Source organism: Myodes glareolus, chromosome X (assembly GCF_982192425.1).
Source record: "Myodes glareolus chromosome X, mMyoGla1.1, whole genome shotgun sequence".
NCBI classification, from domain to species: Eukaryota; Metazoa; Chordata; class Mammalia; order Rodentia; family Cricetidae; genus Myodes; species Myodes glareolus.
Genome location: NC_142053.1, coordinates 14,699,552 through 14,718,727, shown reverse-complemented (window position 1 = coordinate 14,718,727; position 19,176 = coordinate 14,699,552). Strand labels below are relative to the sequence as shown.

The 19,176-nt window shown below is 43.3% G+C and overlaps 1 long non-coding RNA gene across 1 annotated transcript in view; it reads left to right on the top strand.

Annotated features, from left to right (window-relative positions):
- Nucleotides 1–15,189: 15,189 nt before the first annotated feature.
- LOC146889251 (uncharacterized) overlaps nt 15,190–19,176 on the top strand; it is a 60,482-nt gene continuing 56,495 nt past the window's right edge. Inside the window, exon 1 of the long non-coding RNA XR_015000310.2 lies at nt 15,190–15,304. This is a non-coding gene — a long non-coding RNA (uncharacterized LOC146889251). The remainder of the gene's footprint in view (nt 15,305–19,176) is intronic.

The following is a 19,176-nucleotide window of genomic DNA, read 5'->3' as shown; positions in this document are numbered from 1 at the left end:
TCTCGCTCCGGCCCCCGCTTAGAGGCCCCTTTTTGTCTCTGCTGTCTGGCCATTTCGGGTTTTCCAGTCCGATGCTCCTGAGGGGGAGGGTCGGGCCCCTTGGAAAATCCGTTTTCATGGCAACACGGAGCCTCTCGGAGTAAAAGAAAAGTTTTGGGGGGGGGCGGTGCGGTGGCCGGAGCTGAGCCGAGGCCTTGCTCTGGGTGGACCGCTGGGCCCCCTCCTCTGACCGCGCACCTGCCACCACCGCTGTGAGCGGCTCTCGGCGCGCAACCGCCCCCGCTCAGCCCCCCTCCCCCGCCCCAACAGGCTGTGCTAACAGACTTCGCTTCTCCTTTCTTGTTTTACAGCCTTTCTGACCGAAGCCCCGAGAAACAGAGCGGGACCTTCAGGCACTTTGTCGGGTTATCTGCCAAGGACTAGCGGTTAGAGAAACCCCAGCTGCCGGGAGCGGGAACCTGGATATGCTCTGCCGCCAACTCAAGCAAGTGGCATGGCGTTTGAAACTCTCGGAGCCGCCTGAGGGAGGGAATGGGGAAGCCATCTGGGCAGATGTGGCAGAAACCTAAATAAGGTGTCCGCACAGTATTGGATTCTCGCCTCTCCCTTTAGCTTAGGGAAAGGTGGGGAGCTTAGAGGAAAGCATGAGACTTAAGTGTGTGTGTGTGTGTGTGTGTGTGTGTGTGTGTGTGTGCGTGCGCGCGCGCGCGGAGGGGGGGTGTTCCAGGCTTCTAGTTTTTCAGCGATAATGCAAAATGAGGTGATTTGGGATGCCTGCACGCCTGGCTTGTCTCTTTCTCTCTTGCACTAATTAAAAAGCCGCCGACGTTTGCAGGGCGCAGACCAGTTCAGCCCTTTTCCTGGCCAGAAGGACCGCTGGCACCAGAATCTCGCTTTCCAGCTGGTATCACTTCCAGGAAGTTTGTGGTCCTGATTCCTTCCTTTTAAATTTCCATTCTACCTGGTCTGAGGATAGCAACTGGGTGGGTGTAGGGAGTTTACAGGCTCTGGAAAGATTCTGTGTGGGGGGATAAATGTTAGCGTGAATGCGTGCGCGCACGCGCATGGCTGTGCTGGAAAACATGTCTCAGAAAACAGAATGATTCAGCAAACCCCACCTGCAGTTGTTTTCTTGATAAATTGGCTGACAGACTCAGATTTTCTTAGGCACACCCACGGGCCCCTAAAAAGCCTATGTGACTGGCCCCTGCCCTCCCACCACCCTCTTCAGGTCCTCTCGGTTTTTCTGGGCCCCGGAGGCTGTTGCTAAGTGAAGAGCGGTTTAAGAAACTACCCAACCGACGCGCAGCCTGGCGTCCAGTAGCCTGACAGATGTCAGGATTCTTTCCAAGTTTTAGGACCCAAGTAAGCCGTTGTGGTGACAGCGCCTGGGCTGCAGATTTCCCAAGACCGAGGATGTGGGGCTGGTCCCCTGCCCCTCCCAGAAGCAGATTAGCTGTTTGTCATTTGATCACACCTTGTCCTGGTTTAAGTGAGCTCATTTTCACATTACATCCTTCTGCCAGTTTTACTGAGGTCTTTTGGTAGGATCAAGGCACCTTCTCTCACTCTCTTGGCTTCTCTGCGGTGGTTGGGATTAAACTGACCTCCTGCTGGTGGCTCTGGGCTGGTCGGGACAGCATCAAACAAGTGCTGCACCGAATTCCCTTCAAAACACGTAGGAAAAAACCGTTCTTATTACAAGTTATTATTTCAGGCTCGGAGAGATTGGGGGTGGGGTAGTGAAAAGGAAACCATTATCAAGACACTCCCAGCAACGAAGACTAAGACACCAGTAAAGTTAATTTTATTGAGGGTCGGCAGAAGTGTCCGAGCCTAGAGGCTCCGGTTCCAGCAGAGGCTTTCCTGATGGCAAGGTGTGGAACTGCAGACTCTTCAAACTATACACTCGCTGTGCATCTGTTAACATCAGCAAGCAAAACCCTGGAGAAAAGTACGCGCTCAGCAGCTCTCTTAGCCTTAGGGGCCTCCGGGATTCGGTGGGCAACACGAAGAGCTCAGACTAGGAACTGGGCCAAGCGCCTCCTCCCCATCCCCCAATGCTCCCAGTAGTGTTAAGGCTCCCTCGGATTGGGGTCGAGCCAGGGGCTCTGAGGACCCATGGCGGGACAATAGCGCCGTTTGTTGGCTTCAGTTGGAAACTTCACCCAGAGGAGCCCCTTCTCTCCCTCAGGGTCTTCCAGGTCGCCCCAACCCTGGAACGACAAGCAGGGTTGAGTTCCGGGCAGAAAAGAACCTATCCTTGACGAACAATTGTAAAACGCCGATGATCTGGATTCGAGCCGGCCTAGCCCGGCTTACTCCAGGTTCATCGTCCATCTCCCTTCCTCCCGTCACTGTGGGAGAAGTCGGGTGTTGTGAGGGTCTCATATCTGCAAAGAGAACTTTTGGCATTGTGCTTCAGCTACTGTTAGAGAAAGCAGGGGAAGAGGGGCTGTCCAGTGTTGCCTCTTCAGTAACCACTCAAGGTGGACATTTTTCAGGGGTGCTGGCCAGACTAGTACTCACCCTTTTGACAGAGATGTTTCCGTGCATTCTAGATAGCTAGGGTTGCTAGATCTGTGTAGGCGTCTGCTGGCACGTGCAGAGGGTGTAGAAGCGAAAGTTTCTTCAGGCTAGTTCAGGCCATCCTAGGTAGCTGACCCATAGTAGTCTAATATTTTCAAGTGTGTAGGTGCCCAGGGCCAAATACTGGTTTGGGGAAATGAAAACAATTTATCTTGGACACCTTTTCCTGCAGATAAATGCCTTACATTTTTGAAGTCAATCCTGTCTATCTTGTCCTTGAGAACATCCCTGGATCATTCACCCTGGTACATCCAAGACTGTAGTCTGGTTACAGTGGGAGGGCCTTGATCAAGAAGCCTGGGTCTACTTTAGAATCATCCTTTGTTTTTAGTTTTGTTTTTTGTTTTTGTTTTGTTTTAAGGTCGGAAAGGTCACTCCAGCTGGTGGAAGAGACATCACTTTCCAGTCCCTGGAGTATTCTGAGGAATCCTCCCTCTCCCACACACCACAGAGCAGTGTGGAGGTGGGGGGCAGCTTCCCTGTATTTAGGTCAGGGAAGGATCAGAAGATCCTAGGTTGGTGAGAACAGGCTTTAAACAACCTAGTTGATGCTCTCTTTCTAAAGAAAAATTTCTGGAAGCCTTGAAGCATAGGATGGCATTGTTCTGGAGGTGACAAATTGTGTTGGGTGGCAGGCACATCTGCATTCTACTGCATTTTGGCCATAACTTTTTTTGGGGGGGTGGGCACTTTTGAAGCAAGTCTCTAAATTCATTTATTTGAGTGACACTTGATAGATATTGGAGTCCCTTTGGCCCCACGTACCTCGGGGCTCTCAGTTGTAAGCATGACTCTTACCAACACGGGTGTTATGGCATTATTAATCACCCACTCTCTTTTCCCTATATGTGCAGCAACTCTGAGGAATTTGACAGATTTTGCCTTCAGCTGCCCTCTTGTTGACCTCACAACCCTTACTTATTGCCTTCTCCCTAGAGGGAGGAAGGCACTGCCCAGGAACTGGGTCCCATTTCAGAGGGCTGCCAGAGCCACTTTGCTGCCCTGTTTGTCTCCGCCTCAGCCCCACCCATTCCCACAACTGTACCTGCTCCGCAGTTCAGACCACCAAACTCACACACATTTCTATGGGGCAACCTCCGAAAACTGGCTTCCAGGTGGCTGTGTCTTCCCTCGCACTGTACGTGCCAGGAAGGGGGTTCACTTCCTTTGGGTCTGCGAAGACATGGCCCTCACTTAAGCAGAAGCGAGCTGGTCAGTAAGAATATGGGACCAGGGAAGTGATCTTAAAATCACTATCTGCACAGATTTACAATTTTTCCGGGGCAGGGATAGGCATGAGTCCTCTAGACCTGACTACCGTCGCCTGGAAAAGCCCATGTAGACCAGGCATCTCCAGAGCATCTATATAGGTTCACCCGCTCCCACCTCGGGCGGTGCCTGTTAGCTTTCTGCGGGAATATCAATCTCAAGGCAACATCCAGCTGTTCCTTTACTCCCTTCTCATGTTTTCCTTCTTTCTTTTTACCGAAAATTTGTATTTTCTACAATGGAGAGCCATGATATTCGATGCACGGAATTTCTATTTTCTCTTTCTCATTGGTTCGGGATTTCCTTTGGATACTTTAAACTTCTGTCCGACATTTACTATGTGCTAAATTGTGTGTCTACCATGGAACAGCGAGGCCTTGCTCTTTTACTTTGCATTGCAAAATGGAAGCGGTCCGGGAGAGGATTTGAGACTGAGCAAATGAAACTTCACTTACCGCTTTCCCCAAACTCCTAGTAGATCCACAGAGAAATCGACTCCGTGGGAAGAGGAGGGTCCTTCACAAAGATCTGACCTTATTGGAGCTGGTATGCCCCGGACCGGCAGTGACCACGATTATCAGTGTGGGCTCGTCCTTTCTCACGGCGGGGCGGCTTTCCCTCTGTGGGAGAGCGCGAGCCCAGCAAGCATTTGCGCACCCCAGCGCCGCTGTCTCAGGGACCCGCTTGCGCGGCTACCAGGGCGCCGCTATGGCGGTGGACTGGGAAGAGCTAGTGTGCTGCCCACCCGTAGGTCGACTTGCTTCGCAGGAGACTAGGGGCCAGACCTTGCCACAAAGTCCGTTCTCTTGGGAGATTTGTTCACACAGTCGTTTGGCTTCTAGGCCGCTGTCATCCCAATTCCATTTCCCCGGAAAGCGTCTACGGGTTAGGACCTTGAAGCTTTGCTAATGTGATGTTTGTGTAATTAACACCATCTTCCCTTGTTTCTGAACATATTTCCTCCGCCCGCACAACCTAGCTTTCATTTGAAAATGCGTCGCGAAGAATATCCCAATATACCCTTTCTAATGGGGGAAAAAAAACCCTACTCATTTTGTGAAATGGTTTCTTTACAAAGCCAACAACCAACCTTATTTTCTAGTTCCAATGACTATCCTTTTATGAGTTATATTATTAAAGAAATCCGACACTAATTGTGCCGATTTAACTTGTTAATTAGTTGCAAATAAACTATTCATTAGTGGTAAAATAAAATAAAACAAAGCCCATGCGCCTAGATATCATTCCACATTCGCATATTGTAGTGTCTGCATAGCATAGGCATACTAAATTAAGTTCCTAAAAGGTTCCTCCTGAGGATAAATAATTAAAATATATTCTACTTTAATTGACATTATAGAGGACATAAATGAACTTTTCCTTTTAGAAAGAAATAGCCATTTCTAAATAAAGCTTGCAGTGTGGAGAATGGAGGCTTCAGCCAAATGAATAGTCATTACTACCTTTTCAACGACGTGGGCCTTTTGATCAGAAAAGAAATTAGCTCTAAAAAACAGACAATGGAAGCCTGCCCTGCAATAGGAAGAAAATTAGACGGCCAAGGCTCTTCACAACACCTATTTCTATAAACCATAGAGCTCCTTGCTTTTCAATTACAGCTGTTCATTTCATATAAGGAAAGGGGAAAAACAGGCCTCTAATGTAAACTCGCTCTCACCAGAAAGCCTTGCTGCTGGCTCGTAGCCAGGCTGCCTACTTACTATTGTTTTTAGTCGTCTCATCAATTAGCTAATACTATATATTTTAAACGACTCGGGGGGCATTCACATTCCCCCTCCCTTCTTCCCCACCCAGACAAAACCCAAGCTGGACTCCCATGAAAGGGCTACCATTCGGAGCAGAGATACTTCAATGTATAAAGTTTAATGTTTTTATTGTTTCTCAAAGAAAAAAACATATTGAAAATCCTGCTCTCCCCCCTTTAGTTCTTAGTCCATCATTGAAAGACCCAGACAGGGTGACAACAGGGGAGGGGTATAAATGAGCAGCTTTCAGCATTATTTCTAATTGTTCAAAGAGCTCACTCCAGCTCCACATAATTTTGCAGTGGCCTCTAGACCACAATTTGGCTTAGGCAGATCTGAGTTTTAAAAATAGAAATCTTGAAATTTTTCTACCTCTATTCGTTCCATGTCATTAGATAGAATTTCATTTTTAAAATATTACCTTCACCATTTGGTGAGATTATCTAGCAATAAAAAAGAAAAATTTCATTTAGTGTGGTGTGCTGTAAAATAAAAACCATCAACACATAAAAAGTGATAATGAAGGAAATATTCAACAGTAGTGCTCACAAGTCTTAGAAAGTCTGTAAATGTGTGTTCTAGAAACATTATAATAGAGTTGTAGGCTCAGGAGGCTTTACTTCTTTTGGAAATGAATGCCAATTGATTTGATCTTTCTAAATCACTATGTAAATCTCCTGATGTACTGAAACTGCAGCGGCACTGGTAACCAGGGTTTGTTTGTGATCTTGTTTACATTGGTGCTTAGAAAATGACTTCAGATCATTTTAAAATACAGCCACAAATAACCAATTTATTCACAAGATAAGGACATATTTTTACATAACTGAAAAGTCATTTAAATAACACAATGGCTGTGGGTTTGTCATTGGCTGGGGTCACTCCCTTTGTCTTTCAGAACAACTTAAAAGAGAGACTGCTGGCCAATTTAGAGCCAGTCCGAATCGCTATTCAGCATAGTTCTAAAGAACAAGCCCAAAAATTGCTACCTCGGTGCTTCCTGTGCTCCTGTTTCAGCATGCGTCCCCCCTCGAAGGAGGATGCTTCCATTTGACGGCTTGCCACCTTATTTTTTCATATCAAGTACATCGTTTTGTTTACTTTTTCCTTTTAAGTATTAACTTCTTTGTTACTCAGTTCTAAAGGATATCAGAACACAGCTGCTACAAGCATTCTTTTTCAGAAAAGAGTGCATATCTGATTTATTTGGCAGTTGGACGAAAGGAACCTTCCTTCACAATCAAATGCTTTACTTTCCTTCCCTACTTTTGCTCTCCTATAATACAGAATGTATGCCATCGAGAGACCATTCCTCTTGCTATTGCATATAACAGCGCATGTTTCCCTGGAGTTGTATGGATACTGGTGGCAGGGGTACTTGCCCCCTTTTCTAGATGAGGTGTAGTCTTAAGATTTAGCAAAGTGTGATTTCTAATCAGAGTCTAGAAGCTGTCCAAATTAAGCTCTGCTTAAGTATCTTCATGAGTCTGGTCTGTGTATTACAACTTGTTTTGGAAGGAATCAAGTATGTGATTTGGACAAGTGAATTGGAGTTTGGAAAAGTAACAGAACCCATGGCAAACAAATCTGGGCTTTGACAACCGCTTTGGAAAGAGACATCATATTCAGGAGATGAATAGAAAGTGCTGTTTCTCAAAATATTGACAAATAGAATTGGAATATTTTCTTGTTTTAAAAATTAAGAAAGCAAACTGTTCCTAATGTGTGAGAAGAAACGTTCCAGGGTAGTATAATTATTGAGCAGAAGATTTTCATTGCACCCGTAGATCTTACTTAGATTGTACTAAGAGCATAGGCTTTTGGGCCACATAAATACAGATGAAATCATTATGTACTTGGTACATTTTTACTGTAGATATACTATAGGCGGGCACTCTTCAACCCTTCTAATTACCACAGAGGACTAAACAAAGTCCTAATCATCATGGTACCTGCACTACTCCGGGGGACAAGAATAACAGTCACCAGTAAAGAAGTCCAAGCAGCCTAGGAGGTGGAGTGTGATGGGAGCTGGTGTTTTCGAGTGCTCAGGACAAGCTTCTCTGAGGTGATGCTGAGGCATAAATCTAAAGTTCACAAATCATCATTATCATCTTTTCTTGTTAAATGATTTTTACTTTTCATTCTGGCCCTAAAGGTCTGAGAGATTATAGGTGAGAATAGATTTCCAAGCAAGGGTTGAGACTAGTATGGCACCTGGTATAGCTACTGAAGACCCTGCAAGTGTAACTCTCAATTAGATAGCTTAAAAATAATATAGTTAAGTTTGATGTGTTCAGAAGACAAAGCTTAGGGTTTAAATCATTATGATCTTTTAGTGGTCAGAGATCTGGCCACATACTTGCTTGGGTTTTTTTTATAATCATTCAGCATGCCCCTGGAAATGTGTCTTCTTCAACTTTTTGCTCTAAGTACCTTCCTTGTCTTGCCCTGGTTCCAGTTATGTCCTGGACTGGCATTTAAGTACCTTCTGGTAAATCTCTAAGAATTAAACATTAAAGCCTAATTTCTCACTAACTACCAACTAGCCCACCATTCTCCATGTACACCCTTCCCTCCCTCTCTTCCTTCCCTTCTTTCTTCAAAGTTTTATGTTTCTTAGGCTTGTCCCAATGTTGCTATGTTGTTGAGAATGAACTTGAAATTCTGAAGATTTCTACCTCTACTACTACCCCCATAATATCAAGATTAGAGGTATGCACAGATGTGCCTGGTTTTATTCTTTGGTGCTAGAAATGAAACCCAGGGCTTCCTAAACCCCATTTAAGCACTCTACCAACTGAACTATATCCCTAGACCTTGCTTACCATTTTAAATTTATTTTGGGGTGGCAAATGAAGAATTTTACTGAGTTTACTTACAGGAGATGGGTGAGGAGTTACTTACAGGAACAGAGACCTCTCAAAGACAGCTGCATTACCAGAGCCTACTCAGCCACAAAACTGGCAGCCTGGAGCACACTGTACAACCTGCAGAGAGCTCAACAGAGTGGAGAGTGTCTTTCCCAGGTGCCTCAGTTGGCCTAAACCTTTTGCAGGCAGAGCTGCTGGTTTCTGCTTCTTGCAGGCAGCTGGTCTTGTCTGAGAGAGTCTTCTTTGCTGTTCGGCTTTGTTTACTCTGGCAGGACAGAGCCTTGTGACTGTTGAGTTTCAAGGGTTTCCTATAGCTATTTTTGAGTTGTTTACTTTTGGTTCTGTATTATGACAGAAGAAGCAAGTCTAGAGGTCTACTAGACCTGGGTTTGTGCTTGAATATAATAAACAGTTGCTATTAGTATGAGTTGGACCAGTTTATTAATTTCAATGAAAGTCAGCCTGGTCATTGCTGGGTTCAATTCCCAGTACAACTGAAAGTGCCTGAAATCTGCTTAACACAGAACAAGCTCAGTCAAGAGCTGTCTTGTTTCTTACATAGGACTTCTTAAGCACCAACTAGGATTGAACATGTTTTTAGTGTGGAGAAGAGAGACATGTCTCAGTTTCCTTAGCCTTTACAGGGCTCTGCACAGATGTTTGTGGAATTAATTGTAGTATTTGAGGAAGCCCTCTTTGAAAGAAATTTTAAAAAATTGAACTGATCATGTATGACATTTTTTCACAGTTTGGCACAGTTGCTTGAGATTGTTTCTGTCAAGGCTCTCTGGAGAGCACTCACTGAAATGATGTGGTTTGGATTTGTGACAAGCAGGCCTCTGCTGGCTAATTCTGACCTGAACTAGCTCTATGAAAGAAGCATGCCTGCTACTAAATACATACAACTAACGACATATAGATCGTACAGCCTTTATTTTTGCTTAAAATGTAAGATTTACTTTTTTTCTTTCAGAGCCTAGTAGAAAATATTCTTACTCTGTAGATTTTTATCAGGAGACCTGTTAAATTAGGGAAGAAGTCTTGTTCAAATTTTGCAGCTTTTATGCTTTCTCCAAAACCTCAGAAATTGGCACAACTGACCAAATGGAGTGAAAAAAGTAGTATTACTCACTAGAAGAGATTGAAGTCTTATTATTTCTCACAGAGGCATAAAAAGGGCTTAGATAATTATAAAAATCATTTTTTATAAGTAAGACTTTAGTTCACATTAAAAGTAGTTCAATGGCGTGTCTGTACTGTTGCATTTGAAGAACAAACTCTAGCACGAATTGATGACTCTTTGTTAGACGTCTTGCTGAAAGTGTAAGTGGGACTCAATGGATAAAAATTAAGCATAGAGAAATACTCAGCAGCCTGAATATGGCTTGTTAACCTACACCCCAATCCTTAGTAGGTATTGCTTAACTTAGCCCAAGTCTGTGGAGAAGTGACTTGACAGCTGGGTGTGGCGATACACATCTGTAATCATGGCTGCTTGAGAGGGAAGCTGAAGCAAGAGCATTTTGAGTTTGAGGGCCAGCATGGGCTACGCAGTGAGATTCTGTTTCAAAATAAAAAAAAAAAAAGCACAACAAACCGGACTAAGTGGTTATAAAAAGCAAAGAAGTCATGGAGTCGGTAAAGGGTGAAGAGGATGGGTGGATGTGGGAGGAGTTAGGAAGAGGAGCAGGGAGTGAATATGAGCAAAATACATTGGACAAAATTCTCAAAGAATTAATAAAATATTAACAAAACAAAAAAGGTACAGATTAATGATACTTCATAATTTGACTGTAGGCCATAAAGATTATGTAAGTAAACTATTAAACAATACAGGAACATTAGTCCTAGTACTCAATAAATGTTTGATTATTGACATAATCATCACTACAGCAACCTTGTGACCCATGTAGCATAAGTGGAATCAAACTCATTTTGTATTTTAACAGTAAAGAAAAAGGCTCAAAAGAATTAGGTGACTTGTCTAAATGAGTGGAGCTTGTTGTTAGTGAAATCAGAGAGAAGGGATCCTTCTTCACTCCCTGCCAAGCCATTTTCTCAGCAAACTATAGTGAGCTTATATGTTACCAATGAATACATGTGTTATTAGATCACTTACCCAATGTCACTGTAGGCACTAAAATGGGTATCACTGAACCACATAATATTTGCATCCTGGACTCAAAGTGCTTTTATCTCAGTAAGGAGAAACTTGTCTTTATAGGGTGTAGTTCTGGCATTGCCTGTAAGATTTGGAGAATGAATGTCAAGCAACTGGACATACTCAGAGACATGAAGGTCTGGTATTGGTTTGGCCATGGATACCCTGCTAATATTTCCTCCTTCACCCTTCTGTCCATCATACTGATTTTGTCTGTGGTGGTAGGGAGGAGAAGGGCACATGGTCAAAAGTGAGTGCATAGTCCACATTCTCTTTGCTGGCTGCGTGCCCTGATATAATCCTCTATTTCTGTGGAGGAATGGGCTCATTTCTTTTTTTTTTTTCAAAGTTTATTAAATTATAAAAGTTTCCATTTCTGCCCGTCCTCCCAACACCCTCCCCACTCCCTCTCCTCCTCCCTCTCCATCCCTAAGAGCAGTCAGGGTTTCCTGCCCTGTGGGAAGTTCAAGTTCCTCCCCCCTCCCTCCAGGTCCAGGAAGGTGAGCATCTAAACAGACTGAATCCCAAAAATCCAGTATATGCAGAGGAAACAAGTCCCAGTGTCATTGTCAATGGCTTTTCAGAAAGACTCCCAGCCAGCCACATTCAGAGAATCTGGCCACATTCAGAGAATCTGGTTGGATCACTGGTGCTCGTTCAGACCCAGTCCAACTGGCATTGGTGAACTCTCATTAGATCAGTCCCCTAGTATCAGTGGGTGATCGCACCCCTCGCAGGCGGTCCTGACTTCCTTTTTCATGTTCTTCCTCCTTCTGCTCCTCATTTGGACCTTGGGGGGCTCAGTCCGGTGCTCCAATGTGGGTCTCCGACTGTATTGCCATCCATCATCGGATGAAGGTTCCCTCTGGTCTTGCCTTCTTTGCTCACGTTCTCTTTCCTTCTGCTTCTTGTTTGGACCTAGGGAGTTAAGTCCAGTGTTCCAATGTGGGTCTCTGTCTCTATCTCCATCCATCGCTAGCAAAATATTCCTCAGTATGGTTATGGGCCAAGGCCGGTTCAGGCACGCTCTCCTCTGTCCAGAGAACAATCTGGGGATCTCTCCTTGGACCTGGGATCCCATTTATAATCAAGTCTCTTGTAAACCCTAAAATGACTCCCTTAGTTGAGATATATTCTTCCCTGATCCCATATCCATCCTTCCCCCCCCCATCCCAGTCCTCCTGGGCTCATTTCTTTTGTTAAAAAGGTCTTCAGTTACCAAGCCATCTACCTAAGAGGCTATATTCTCCTAAAGGTGTCCCACATTCTACTTTGAACAGCATTCTATCTGATTGGTGGCACCAATGATTTGGGTCTCAGAATAAGCAAAACAGGTCTCCAAATGAGCATGTGCATTGGGGCTTCTAAAAGTTGTTTACCTTGGGTGTGCTTTCATACTTGCCAGCTTAACAAAGTGGAAAAGTCGGTGTGATTCTGGAGGACAAGCCTGTATTCTTTGCTAGTAAGGGAAGGGATGCTGCAACTGAAGGTTAAAATGTTAGAGAGTTCCCATAATAATATCCAGAGTCTAAAAAAATTTTGACTTCGGATTTCATATTAATGTTAGATATTTGGAGGAAGCATTGTTAAAATTGTGCTCTGAGTTTCAATTAAATAGATTTTCACCTATATGAGTCTGTACAATGATCTGTAAAGTGCAGCTGTTGGGATAATGGGGGTGTCACAATAATTTGAATAACCCAGTCTTCTGCAGTAGAGAATTATCCATACACCACTGAGGTTCTGCAGATTGTATTGAGCAAGAACTTTATAGTTTGTTGTAGTTTTCTGATCAATTCCCAGAGTCTTTAAATCATTTTATTATTAATTATACTTAGCTATAGATGCTTTTAAAAGGAAACTTCCCTAAGTCATGTCCATAGTCACTGTATATCCTTGAAGGGTTTTAAGATAGGATGGGAGACATGGTCAGATTTGGGGGTTGGAATATTTGTTTTGGCTGTTGAGCATATCTCCTAGGAGGGATGTTTGAGTATTCCGGAACATATGTGGGAATTCTTGACAAATGATTGTTATGATTGTTACTCAAAAGATTTTTATTGTTTGATTCAGGCATATAGGCAGAGAGAGAAGGAGAGAGAGAGAGAGAGAGAGAGAGAGAGAGAGAGAGAGAGAGAGAGAGAAAGGAGAGGGAGAGAGGGTGGGGGAGAGAGAGAGCTAAACCTGAGCATGGGCTTTTGAAACCTCAAAGCCCACTCCTAGTGACACACTTCTTTCAACAAGGCCATACCTTCTAATCCTTCTCAAATAATGCCACTCCTTAATGACTAAGCATTCAAATGTATGAGCCTATGTGGGCCATTCTTATTCAAATGATCATGCCAGCATGAGGTCAAATGCCTTTAATCCCAGCACTAGGGAGGCAATGGCAGGGGATCTCTCTGAGAGTTTGTGATTAGTCTGGTGTACATAGTGAGTTCCATGACAACCAGGACTATGTAGAGGCACACAATTTCATCTCCCCCTCCTCTAAAAGAAAAAGAACAGAAATATGTTATATAGCTCTAACTGGCCTTAAAATCACTCTATAGACCAGGCTGGCCTCAAACTTCTAAAAATACTCCTGTTTCTTAAGTTCTGAGGTTACATGTGTGTGCCACCATACCTGATCAACTTAGTTGGCTTTGTTTTCCAGCTCAGAGGAGCCATTTCTCATCACTGCCTTCTTCAACTATAGAGTGTAGATGACTTTTGTGTTTAAATAGTTTCTTCATTCATATTTTTATGGTTGTTTCATCTTTCCTATCTTCCCCATAGCTGGGTTTCTATTCTAGTTGACTTCACAGGGATTTGCTATTTTTCATCAGACACAATATCCATTTGATTCTGGAGATGCGATTCCGTGCGTACTTTAAATATATGGTAATATTCTCTGAAAGCAAGTAATTATACTGAGTGATCTCCAGAAAGAGCTTGATGAGAAGAGAGAATCTATTTTACCAGCCTGTTGTGGATTTTGTTTGTGCTTTGTATGTGCATGTGTGTGAGTGAACATGTGTATATAAACATGTATGTACATGAAGGCTTGAAGTCAACATTGGGTGTCTTTTTTGGTAATTCTCTATCTAGGTAGTCCAGATGGGGATACCTTATCTCTGCCTCCTGAGCACTAGATTACAAATATGTTGCATACCTTTATTTACATGGGTGCTTGGATTCTTCATGTTTGTGTGGCAAGCGCTTTACTAAGTCATCTCTCCAGACCTTGTTTGCACCCCCTTCTGTTTTGTTCAGTTGCTCTTTATTTTTGAGGAGCACGGGGCCTTGACAAAAGAGAACATAATCCATATTCTATACTACCAAAATTAATATAAAGGAGTAATGCAATACCTATCAAAATTGTCATGTCACATTTCACAGGTTTAGAAAAAACAATACAGGAATTCATAGAGAGACACCAAACACCATGAATAGTCACAATGACCCTAAGGAGGAAGAATGATGCTGGAGGTGTTGTGATATTGGACCTCAAGTTATACCATAGAGTTATAGTGATAAAGACAGCAGATATTGGCATAAAAATAGACAGGAGGACAATGGAATAGGATAGAGGACCTGGAAATAAAATGGTAAAGCTACGCCCATTTAATTTTTGACAAAGAAAGCACTTGGGGAAAATAATAGCCTAGTAACAAATGATTCTGGAAAAACTGGATTTCTACCAACAGAAGAATGAAAATAGATTTATATCTTTCATGTTGCCAAAACAGATTTATTCATTAACCAATAAAAGCAACACATAGACAAAAGGACTCCCACACCACTTTCACCTCATAAAAAAATCAGTTCAAGCCAGGCTTTAATCCCAACACTGGGGAGGCAGAGGCAGGCAGATCTCTGTGAGTTAGAGGCTATTGTGGTCTACAGAACAAGTTCCAGGACAGGCTTCAAAGCTACACAGAGAGACATGTCTTGAACCCCACCCCATTCTCCCCCCAAAAATCAATTCAGAATGGACCAAAGAAGGGCCCAGCACACTGTGAGTTGAAGGTAAGCTGAGCAAGTCATAAGGAGAAAGCCAGTAAGCAGGATTCCTCCATGGCCTCTGCATCATCTCTTGTCTCCAGGTTCCTTCCCCGAGTTCCTTCTATCTGACTTCCTTTCATGATGGATTGCAAGCTGTTAGATAAAATAAATAGACCCTGCCTTCGCAAGTCAGTCTCGGTCAGAGTTTATCACAGCAACTAACAGAAAACTAGGACAGATGCTGTCTTAGAGGCTGATAGAGAAGACACTTTCTGTATCTAAAATACCATCAAGGTGAGAAATTGGCTTCTCCTGAGAACGAAAGGCTAAAAATGAAGATTTATTTCAGAAATGAGGTTGCAACAAGCATCCTGGTCTCTTTAGACCAAGGCCAGCGGTGAAGAGATTCCTTTCGTTTCCAACTCCAGCTGTTGTTTCAGCTTTTCAAATTTTGTAGTCTGCCTCCCAATAAACCCAACTTTAACATTTTCCCCAGACTGACAACTTGCAAAACTAACTGTGCTCTTCATCGTTCATTCCTTCACAGTTGCTGTTCAGTGGTGAGCATTCACATGCACTTAGAATGCACTGGAAACAGGAAATACCCTTGCTCTCCTGCGACGTACGTGCTGTTTGACTGTGGGACCAGCAATAAACAGGTAAACAAAACAAGATTAAAATATACCTTACTAGAAGATGTGATAAATACTGTGGGGAAAATAGGGTAAGGGTACTGTGTCTCTGCTGGGCATGGGAACAATTTACAATTTAAATAAAAAACTTTTTGTGAAAGGGAAGAGCCTTAAACAGATATTAGATGTAACTATGTGTAGACAGGCTTGAAAAGTGCAAAATTGTCTGCATCTTTTTATCTAACTTGGCCTGCTTGAAGGAACTTTTTCTACTCTTTCATTCATACAGTCAATCAATATTTATTGAGTGCCTGCTTGGTTGAATGAATAAATGCTGATGATAATAATGATGGTTATTACGATGGAGTGCCTACTAAAGCATTATTTATATATGTGATCTCATTTAATCTTTGTAACAACCCAGCCATGTAGACTTACGTCCCCAAGTGAGCCACACTCTGGAGTGGAGGCAATGAGTGTAATTAAGGAAACCCTTCTTCATGCTGAACAGCTAATACAGGGATAAGCGGCTCTGATGAAGAGTGCTGAGGTTCAGATCAGTGAGGTTCTTCCATGACCCTGTTTCCGCCGTGCTCATTGCCATCGCTTTGTGAGAAGTCTTCAGTGGACTCCAAATGTGGCTTTAGCAAAGCTCTCTTACCGGCTGCTGAGGTAGGCACACTGGTGTAGTTGGGCAAGCAAGTTTCATCCTTGAGGAACCCTGTATTAAACTCCTCAAGTTTGTAATGTGGCATTCAGTGTCCCCTCGTTACAGAGAAACCATTAGCTTTCTTCCATATAGCCAGAGAGTAGAGAATAGCTGTGATATAGAGGTAGGTTGGAAACCTTAGGAAAGGAAGACCCCAACCTTGACGTTGGTAGCTAAGAGAAGACAACAAGAAAGGAACTTGAACAAATTAGAATTGTTAGGCAAGAAGAAAGGCATATGAAAGGCCCTTGACAACCTTCCAGGCTAGGTTGGCCTCTGATCCATTAGCAAGTGGACCTAAGTTGCCTGTCTTCCCTTCTCTTCCTTTTCCCTCTATGTCCTTCTGCTCTCTCTCACTCCTTTCTTCTCTTTGGATTCTTTCTTCTTTTCATTCTCATTCCCTCCTCTCACTTCCCTTCTTCCCTTCCCAAAGTTCTGCAGCTCACTAAATATCTGACGATTGTCAACATAGAGCCTCAGGCTGAGGTGCTAATCTTCCTGTTGGAGAAATCAATGATAACCAGAGGTGAGCAATCAAGTCCTCACTTATTTATAGCTCTTCAGATCATGGTTTGTTTTCTAGCCCTAAAGGCATTGTCTCACCATCTCTGATTTAGGAAAATGGTTGATAGCAATAACTTCTTAAATTCTAACTTTTCTAACACCCAAACCTTCCTGTTTACCTATTTATAATTATTCATTGGCTTTCCGCTTGTATATATGTATGTAAACATGTATGTATATGTATGTATGTATGTATGTATGTATGTATGTATGTATGTATGATATATACCAGGCTTGCCTTGAACTTACTATGTACCCAAGTATGACCTTGGCTTTCTGGTCCTCCTGCCTCTACCTCCCAAATGCTGGGATTACAGGCATGTGTTGTTGTGCCCCACTTATTCAGTGCTGGGAATCAAGTCCAGGGCTTCAAATATGCTAGACAAGCACTTCATGAACTGAACTGCATCCTCAGACAAAGATAAACTTTTTGATGTAGGGTTTAAGTGTCTTTATGATTTGTCTGTGATTTATGTTGCCTTTCTTTCCTCTTAGTTAACCAAGAAGACAACATTTTAGCTCTAGTGCTACCTCTGCCAAGCAGCCTTCCTTGATGACCCTTTATGGTTTGTGTTCTTGCCCATGTTAGCTTTTTAGAAATGCCGCATTAATTATATAGGATCCTAATTATTTGCTTGTTTCTTTCTCCCAATCCCCTCACGAGGCTTCTAGTTACTTGGGAACATCATTATTCATTTTCGAAACCAACTATTCCATTTCTTTGGTCACTGCATGGGGTAGCTTGCCCTTCTTGTGTCCATTGACACATCCAAGCTCTTTCTGGTATGCCTAATTTCCTTTTCCCCTCCCTTATATTGCTTTTCAATTTAGTTCATTTTAGTTCAAGCCACCGACTGGTCAGTGCAGTAGTTTCTGAAACAAAGAACACGAAGAAGATGTAGTGGCTGTTTTGTTGGTCTTGTGGTGTCTATGGAGGAAAAGTCTTCAGAAAGCCCTTTCAGTCTTTACCAGGAGCAGCTCTGATGGTCTCTTTTACTCTTAGGATTCTTCTAGAGGCTTTTGTTTTGGTGGTGGGTAAAGGGATTCCACTGCAGAAACCCAATTGTTTGGATAGCACTGTTTCAAAGTATGACACACTGTGTTAAGCTCTACAAAAACATTCTTGACAAAAGAGACATGTGGCTTGTGTTTGGCCGAAGCCTGTTTCCTTGCTAAGCCCCAGCCACTCTGTTTATATGTGCAGGGAGTTGGGATGGAGGTAGGTATATGCCATTCCCTCTGCTTGTTTCTCACTGTCTCCTAATTGCTCTCTCACATTTTGATGCTGCCAATGCCCCTTTCCTTACTACTTCCTAGGTCTTCAACCTGTGCGGAAGCAATATGTTATCTACTTCAAGGCACAGGAAGAGATGGTGTAGTGTGTCTCTTCTTGGGGGGCAGGCCACTGGCTGTCTCTTCTGTATGGTCGGAGCCTCCTGTACTAACTTCTTTGTCAACCCTGGTTGCTATGTAATGCTATGACCTGCTTCCTGGGGGAAGGAATGTGAGTTTCTTCATGCCAGGGCTTCTGTGTCCTCAGCACCTAGCAGTGGGTCTTGCGGAAAGCAGTTGCTTCTTCAGGTTAGAGGACAGAGGGGATGGTGTGGGGGAGGGGAGAAGGGAGGCTAGTATGGGAAGTCTTGACCAGCTGCACCCCAGCACAATGCCTAGGAGGTCACCTGGACCTGAAGAGTTGATGGCTTTGGCAAGGAAGCAGTTTTCACTTCCTGGAATTCAGCCTTTTCTATTTCTTGACCTGAGCCAAGAAGGGGCAGCCTGTATTTCAAAAAGGAATCCAGAAGCTAGTTAGGAGTCAAAATATTTCTGTTCCTAGGGAGTTTGTCATGATCCAAAGGGTTCCAGGCAGAAACTTTAGGGAAAATTCACACGGGGAAATGGGCATTTCACAGTACACTGAATGCTCCATCCACCGTCCATTTACATGGAAGTTTATTGTCCTCCACATTCTTCCTCCTCTAGAGAGAACATTACTAACTGGCTGAGAGTCAGGACTCATGTTTGGATATGCAGGCTTCTATGGAGAAAAACACACCTCAATTATGAGCAGTCACATGACAAGAAAATACCTTATAGTTTTTTTTTAATTCTGATGGATTGACATAGATACATTCTGTGTATCTAGTATCTTTATGCATCCTACAGTAATTCCAGCAGGCAATGAAAGTGGGAAATACTAAAGCATGGCAGTTTCTGCCAAATTAAGTACTTCTGAAGTAAGGGAAACACCATTCTGCCTAGTTTTCATACTATTTTGTACAACTGGGTCTTAATGATTATATTAATCTTGTGCATATCCACAAAGGTACAAGAAGAGTTACAAAGGACATAATTTTAGGCATTTATGCAATATACATAAGTCCCTCTCCCCTTCCTAATCAACACACAACCACACAACATGCATGTTGGAACCAAAAAATAGTAGGATATCTCTGTTATTATCATTTCATATATTTTCAAAATTGGGCAAGGCATGCTTCAGACCCTGGAACATTTGAGTGAGTGAGCATCAGGCTGTTTGTCAAGATAAATCCTGTATCCCCCTGTATCCACTCACTGCTGTCGATGTGGGGCAGGGCAGGAGAAACAAACCTTTTTTTTCCCCCTA